The 8,292-nt window shown below is 44.0% G+C and overlaps 1 non-coding gene across 1 annotated transcript; it reads right to left on the bottom strand.

Annotated features, from left to right (window-relative positions):
• Positions 1–7,474: 7,474 nt before the first annotated feature.
• Positions 7,475–7,674, bottom strand: LOC142589177 (U2 spliceosomal RNA). The gene has a single exon (XR_012829850.1). It is a non-coding gene; the product is annotated as a U2 spliceosomal RNA (small nuclear RNA).
• Positions 7,675–8,292: the final 618 nt, after the last annotated feature.

Below are 8,292 nucleotides of genomic sequence, written 5' to 3'. Positions count from 1 at the left end.
CCGAGAGAAGGGAAACGCGCAGTCGTGGAGGGCAGAAGACTAGGTGAGGCAATGAAATGAGGAAATTCGTGGCCGCTAGTTGGAATCGCCTGGCGCAGCACAGGGGCAATTGGAGATTGCAAGGAGAGGCTTTCGTCCTGCAGTGGACATAAAATAAGCTGATGATGATGATGACGACGACAAGAATTTGCACAGATAAATAAGGAAATGACATTTACAACACTGATCAGTCAGAACAGGTGAGAGAAATAATTACTAAACATATTCAAACATGTAAAGGTGGTTAATCAGCATGCCCTTTAGGATTTGTTCAACAGAAATGTTATTTGCATTTACTATATTAAAGTATCTAGCTAAACATATCATGCATACTGTTTGGCGATATGTATACTCCGTTTCATACATCAGGTGCAACGCTGTGGAGGCTGGAGATACTTTTTGCAGTAGGTGCGGTCGCACTTAGAAAGAATTTGGTGTTTTTAACGCGATAGCTTAAGGAGCTCGTGTCGCAGAAAAGCCGGTGTCGTCGGTGTCGGCGTCGGCGTCCGCGGCGTTGGCCGTGAGCGATAAATCACGGCAGGCACTTCATAAATAAAAAGCAACTTCCAAGATGGGCTGGGTGGGAATCGAACCAGGGTCTCCGGAGTGTGAGACGGAGACGTTACCACTGAGCCACGAGTTCGATGCTTCAAAGCGGTACAAAAGCGCCTCTAGTGAACGCGGTGTTGCCTTAGAAACGAGCTGTTTCTAAGGCTCAGGCGTGCGTCGCTTGCTCAGGCGCACATTTCGTTGTCGCGCCGAACGCTGCGTTGCTCGACGCTCACCGCGTCCGATGCGGGGCGCGTAGTCGCTGCGCCGTAGCCCATTGTCACGGGAACGCTGTCGCGTTCCACTCTTGAAGGCGAAGCTTAAGCGTCCTCCAATTTTTTGGCTGATTTTTGTGAAAATGTTCTTTATATAAGACCAGTTCTGAATGAAAATAATTTACCCTTAGAAGCAATCAAACCATGCGTCCATTCGGCTGCTAACACGTCGTTGTCAATTGGCTTTTCGTTGTTTTTTATTTGCATCCCGTCGCGGCAGCCTCACGTGCATGCTCGCGCGAGCAAACGCCGCTGGCGCGCAGCCAAGCGTGGTCGGAACGCGCGGAGAGATAAAATTTGGAGACTGCGCTACTAGCGTATACCTTCCACAGCGTTGCACCTGATGTATGAAACGGAGTATAGTGTGGCAAAAAGGGTGGCTCCATTGGACAGAATGTCGGGTATGGTAAGCAGGTATGGAACAGTTTAATTTGAACAATGACAAGAATCCGTCATTGTTACCCAGAACTGCGGTTTTGCAAATGCACAACTTGTAGGGATAGAACTCAGTGACTTTGAGGATACGAAAAACGATGAAATACGGGTTAGTGCGCGTGTACCATGGTACATTCACGATTAGACGTATTGCTCGTTTTTGAGCAACAATAACTTCTTGTTCCTTTTGCTTTGTCATTTTGCGCCATATAGTAAAACAGTACGAAATAATTGGTAGTATATATGCATTATATATCAAAATATTAGCCTGCTGAGGTAGTATGTGCCTATGGCGGTTCATTATACCATTTATTCTGTTTATTCTTAACCTTACGCTATAGACATGCGCCTACCAAGTAAGCGATTCAGTAAAAACCATGCATAAGTTTTTTTTTTTGGCTGGTACGATGTCTATTTTACTATCCCCTAAAATAATATCAAGGTTACAGCGATATATTCGGTTTCTTGGTCTAAAAAAAAGGCCTTTAGTTTTATTGGTATGGATTTTTAAGAAGTTTTCGAGTGCCCCATTACCGAATGTATTAAAAAAATAATTGTCTTTATTAAGTATTTCTCGTTATGTTTTACCTGAAATTAGCATGGTTAAGTCATTTGCGTACGCTATGATATTTACTGAAACGGGGGCAAAAATATCATTAATGTACAGAAGGAACAGTAGAGGCTTTAAAATGCTTCCCTGTGTTACACCGTATCGGATGAGTGCTAGTCTAGAAAATGCGCGGTTTTGAACAACCATCTGTTTTCGATGTTTCAGGTGGGATTTCAATAACCTCAGACTATTCCCTTTCATTTCATAGAGTTCGAGTTTTGGTATTAGTAGGACGTGCTTCAGAAGATCAAATGCTTTCAAAAAGTTGACATATATCTCCAATACTAATTGCTTATTTTCCTTCAAATCAATCAGTTATAATGTCATTTCGATTCATCAGTGCTGGTTCTGTGTACGTTTTATGCCGTAAACCGAACCGCCAATCAGATAGGACATAATGCTTCATTAAGGACTTGTTAATTCTGGTATATATAACTTTTTCTAGGCCTTTTGATAACAATGGAAGACTCGAGATTGGTCGAAAGTCACACAAGTTCGATACGTCACCCCCTTTATGGTGACGGTAACTTTCGCTACCTGCATTTCTTTTGGAAAACTGCTGTGCAAAGAGTAATGTGCATCAACACTGGGGCTAACAAGTCGACAAAGTACCTTAAAGGTTTCACATGAAATCCATATTTGTTTACAGATTTGCTTGTTTGAAGATTCGAAAACACTGTAACTATCTCATTTTCCATTGTGGGAAACGTAAAAAAGCGAATGTGAAACACCAGGGGCATGACGGACGTAATTTGAGAGAGTGATAGAACAACACAACGTTTCAGTGATGTTAATGAAAACATTTTTAATTCATTAGCGAGGTCTCTTCCTCTTGGTACAAGTCATGCATCCTTCACAAGTGACGTAACAGTGTTTCTAAGAACTGCAGTATAGAATTTTATTTAGGTGGTCCGATTGGTTCTTCACACTTTTGTTAGGTGAATATGAAAATGCCTTCTTAAATACTCTATTTCAGATACTCTGAGCTTCCGGTTTAACTGGTTACGATATTTTTTGTATGTCTGCAACTTTGAAAGTTCTCTAGATTTCGAAAACTGAGCGAGCACCTTATCTTTGGTTTTTATTTTGCGCATCAGTTCGCACATGATCCAAGGCTTCCCGACATTTTGTTTTTGAGTGCGTTGTAATGGAAAGCATTTGTCATACACAGGTATGATTTTTGTTATGAGTGCATTATACGTCGTTCAAAGACAACACGTCGCACCAATCAAGTGCATTAATTGCAGTTAGAAAGCGGTCTAAAGCAATTGCACCGATTCGTTGATATTGCAAAGGATTACTGGTAGAAGTTTTATCGGGGCTACACATAGATAAATAACAAACATATACAGGAAGGTGATAGTTGATGTCAGACATTAATGTACCGGAAGCCGTTTTACCGTCAGCATTTGTGATTATAATGTCTATTGTTGTGGAACTGGAGCACGTAACACACGTCGGTGAATCGATAAAATTAGAAAAACCGTAAGCACACAAGAATGATACAAACTCTTTCTGTGACGGTGATACAGCTTGTACATCAATGCTGATATCACCAGCAAGAAACAAACGAAGCTGATTTCTTGACACGTAATCTAGGAGATCCTCTAAAAGACTAAGGCATTTTTTCTATGTCACCGTCCGGTGAGCGGTACAGCAAAGAAAAAAAAATCATCCTGTACATATCTTTGACGCTTCACATTTCAATTTCTGGGCTGGACAACGTAAAGTTCTTGTTTTCCGTAACCTTCCGCATGTTCAAGACCTGCAGTGACACCCTACCCCCTCCTGCGTCCAAGTCTGTTTTGCGCGAAATGCGTATAGTTTTGTATTAACTTGATTCCTTGCCACACCAAGTCTCGCTAAACATAATAACGGCAAAAATAAAAGATCAAGGCGTCAAAAAAGACACTGCAGCTAGCCAGTGCTACTGTTGACCGAGCGGCAGCTCAGGTGAAAAAGTGGACGACAAATAAAAGGTCACGCACTTCCTAGCTTGCCATACACTTTTGATGCAAGAATCTCACTCATAATTATTACATTCCTTCTGGTCTGCAAAACATATCACGTGCTCAAGTAATTAATTACATAGTTTTCTAATGTTATCGTCTTCTTCCTGAAGTGAACCTGATTTTGCTTATATCTATTCATTGTAAACTACATTGTGCACATAATCTCTACCCGCACTGTCGTGGCAATATTCCTGAATTATTGTTTGCGATCGCCTTTACAGGTTTCTGGCTCAAACATTTTTCTTGCCGCAGATTTATTAATTCTGACCTTTTTCGTTTCATACCGCTTGCTGCTATTTTTATTTGTCTTGGTCATTACTACCAGTAGAGTCGCCGTTTTTGGTGACTTTATCCTAACGCCACGCTATTCGGTACCTTTGCCATGAAAAATAAAGTTGTGATTCATTGTGATCGGTTAACTAATTGATTGTCAAATTTATTTGAAGTAATTTCACATGCTCAAATTTCCCAATGCCCATCTCTTCAGTAATCGAGCAGCATGAAGGTGCTGAGCAGGCATATCACCCACGTCAAAGGAGAAGGAGGAGAGAAAGAAACGAAACGAGATTTAGCGAGGTGCTAACAGGCCCTGCAGAATTTCGCTTGCTCTCCGCAAGTGAGACGCATTGTGACGTTGCCCAGTTCGTGGGTTACCGAATGGATGGCGCCGCACGTCCACCATCAATTTCTTATTGACTCATGGCCTTCGAGATCAGAAGGCGCGGCGCGGAATTCGATAGGCTTCAACCATTCGTCGCGCTGTCGAATCTCGGAGGTCGTAGCTGCTTTTTCATAGTTTCAAGATGATAGCACAGATGGCACTACGTGGCCGACAGTGCTAAGGACTGAGCATGGGCACTAAGCGCTGCCCGGACGCCGCAGATTTTGGACGTGGACGAAGCGGAGCAAAGGGGTGGATATCCTGTTCCTTAGCATAACTTAATAGTAAAACATGCACACTACAACGGGGAAAGCAGTATTAGGTGTGTGTTTAATGTTTTCTGGTGCTCATTTATCGTGTTGAGGGTTTTGTTTAGTTGTTGTGACGACAGACTTTAAAGAAGGACTGTTGAACTTACAAAGGCGCAAGAGGCAGGCACTAACGAATACGATAAAATGGTGAATTCAGACGAAACTTTTATAATGTTGGGCAAGCTTTGAACTTGTACGACTATAGACTGTACTGCATGGACTCAGTTGATTCTGTTGTATCATGCTTAATATTTCTTGTGCCCTTCCTGCAATACATGGGACCTTCCGGCAAGGCGCTCCGAGAAAGGGTACAAGCAAGTCGGAAAATATCGTGGAGAGAGAGAGAGACGTTGATGGTGGAAACTACCCACTGCGCACTGCACTCGTCGTTCTGGCGGGCGGCCTGAACGACGCGTTGAGAAACAAAAAGAGGTGGAGTACGAAAGGGTGTCGCAGAAATAGCGAGTTTTAGGCTCACGTTTCCGAGGTCGCAGAATGAGATGCGCATCGTACCAAAACTTGCAGGTGAAGAACACGCTACACAGAAATCAACTGTAGCTGCTAAATTTGAGAATACGGGAACCAGAAACAGAGATCTATATTCATGTGGTCGAGATCAACAGGAAAGTGTGGCGAGGGCATGGGTAAATTGATCTGTTCGTTATAGGATTCATTCCAAATATATGCCCTGGGAGACACACCAGGCCAGCGGCTTGAAGGCCGAGTGGTATCATTCTTTTAGGAGGAAGTGCCAATTGTGTAAGAAGTCCACTACAAGGAAGCACTCTAGGAGTTGCAAGTGGTGAATATGGAATTTAAAGGGGTTTTGCCGTACAGGCGTCAGACGGAGGCACCGCTTCGTTACTGTTAAAACTTACGATCTTTGTCTGACCTGCCGCAAACTGCGCGTAAGTTCTACATGAAGCGATAGCTGCCAGACAAGTTTGAGCGCAATCGTGCCGGCAGTTTAGCCAGATTCACGAATACTTAGGCTGCCTTAGTTATGCAACTTCTGACTTATTGCTTCTCGACTGCGACAGCCGGCTTTTCACTGTGGCGCATATGTCGAAATAACATCATATTGTGGCCAGCGATGAAAGCGACATGTATTGCGACGTGTTTTTGGAGCAAAATGGCTGCAATATTACTTTCGATCGTGCGCAGATCGCGTGCGTCTTGCAACGGATGACGGGCCTGCGGCCTTTCAGCTGTATTCTGTCAAGCCAGCGTAGTGTTCCATTGGATGTCAAGCTGTTGACACGGGAGCCTCTTTGAAGCCCAACTGAATTGATCAGGTGCGGACGTTGCACACAACACAGGACAGAAAGAGATAGAGAGAGAGAAAAGAGGAGGGGGGGTGCTCGAGAAGTGCAAAAAGTGCAAGTCTCATGTAGGCCGCAGGCCTACATGAGAGGCTCTTGTCGAGCGCTTGCCGCACATCTATACGTTTTTGCGTACGTAGACTCAGTACACGCAAAACACATATGCGAGTAGGGCATATGTGTTTGCGTGTACTGAGATTATTTAGTACGGCGTATGAAATTGCAAATTCCGTATACATTCAATACACGCTACACCTCAACGGCTGGGACTACGCAGGTCAATATACGTATGTAAACAGTGATACCCAGATTGATACTTCTATGTCTATTTCACCAACAACGCATATTGCAGACTTTGTTTAGCACATTCGTACAGGATACGCTGAGTGAGTGTGACAAATAAAGCGACAAAAGGAATCCATTATTTACTTATTGCACTTCGTGTATTTGCCGCTGTAATAAAGTATTCTTGTTTTCCCGTGTACCCATATCAGCCTGTAAAAAAAAAAATACGAGGACACCTAAGCACTTATGAGTTGTGAATGCGAAAGCATTAATGCGCAATTGAACGCCGCTGAGCGGTCTTTCGAGTTATGAACTCCTAGCAGGAAAGCGAGCGCGTTGAGACGCTTGGCCAACGCCTCCTATATATGATCTGATGTCATGCTACCTTGACCGACTGCCAAGGAATCTAATGGGGACGCTGCCGAGTAAGTCGCAGTGATCGTGACGTCACCGCTTTTGTCACGCCGGGCTTGGGAATCGAAATTTCGGTCAAGTAGCATGACGCCAGACAGCAGAGTGCACAGGCCTGCTATCTAGGAGGCGCTGGTTTAACCCAGCGCGTAAGACACTTGGCTTCACTCAGTTTCGCCGTAGGTGCGAAACTCACTACCGTCAACGACTTTCCTTTCGAAGTTATTCAAATTTTTTTTGTAGATTAAATCCTTTATAGCGATTATCTACGCGACGTTACAACGCAGGCGAGAGCTTGCGCGGACAAGGAAAGCGCTGATAACACGCTTTCGAGAGCGAGGGTGACGTGGGGTCACGGCGAAGCCCTCGCGCCACATCTGGCGCACCAGCGCAGCGGCAAGTATTCCTTTCGCCCGCTCAGCTCCGTCGAGGCGCGCACGTGACATGGTGTCGCAGCCAATGGTAATTTAGGTGCCGTTTGGCTTCTCCAGACTACAGACGCTGGCTTTCATAGCGAAGCTCTTTATGGCTAGGGTTCCATGCATTTTTGTACTGCGTGTGCAAGAACCGTGGGGCGATACCGGAGTTAGTGGAATACCGGGCCGACCCGCGGCGGAGGTGAAGCAGGCTTTAAGCCTGCTTCAAGCCGCAAACTTGCAGATACAAATTTAATATCTTGGTTCCAAATACAACCTGTATCAGATATTAAGCTGATAAGAACAGATAATACACTTTGACCCGGCCGCGTCGGCCATGTCTACGTTCGCACCGCCCTCTCTTTGTCGGCGTTCCAAGCATTTGCCGTGTCTACTTTCGTTTACTTCTACTCTCCCGGGGCGGCGTTACCGTCGTGCACGCTAATGCAAATAAATATCAGGGTAAATGAGTTCGTACCTTTGTCCAAAATTCTGTGTCACCTTTGTATATATCGTATGCTAAACAGCTTCGCTGGTCATTCACCTTTACAGAGCGGAATGACTCATGATTTTTTAAAACTTAATGGACCATTTGATGGTTTCGCTTCAAACCATTATTCGCTGTGCGACGTGCTTTTCGTTACAGTTTTGTAATATGCTGGGTGTTTAACTAAATACATCCAAGATTTCTTAACTATGTGGAAAATGAGATAACTAAATTCTTTTCCCTGTATTGCTTTTACCATAAATTCATACATTTGCAAATGACTCAATGTAGTAATTAGGCAAGTAAATGTGTAAATTAGACTAAACAACCTTTTAGTCAAAGCGGCCTTGTGCTTGATCCCAATCAAAGACTTGAAGCGTGCCATCCGAGGAGCTCATAACCACTTCCGGAAAGGCAAAAAAGTTGACGCTGACAATTGTTACAACGCAATATATTCCAACCAGTTCCACGCAGAGAAG

The sequence above is a fragment of the Dermacentor variabilis genome, chromosome 7 (assembly GCF_050947875.1).
Source record: "Dermacentor variabilis isolate Ectoservices chromosome 7, ASM5094787v1, whole genome shotgun sequence".
NCBI lineage: Eukaryota > Metazoa > Arthropoda > Arachnida > Ixodida > Ixodidae > Dermacentor > Dermacentor variabilis.
The sequence above is the reverse complement of the archived record's forward strand: the minus strand, read 5'-3'. Positions and strand labels throughout refer to the sequence as shown.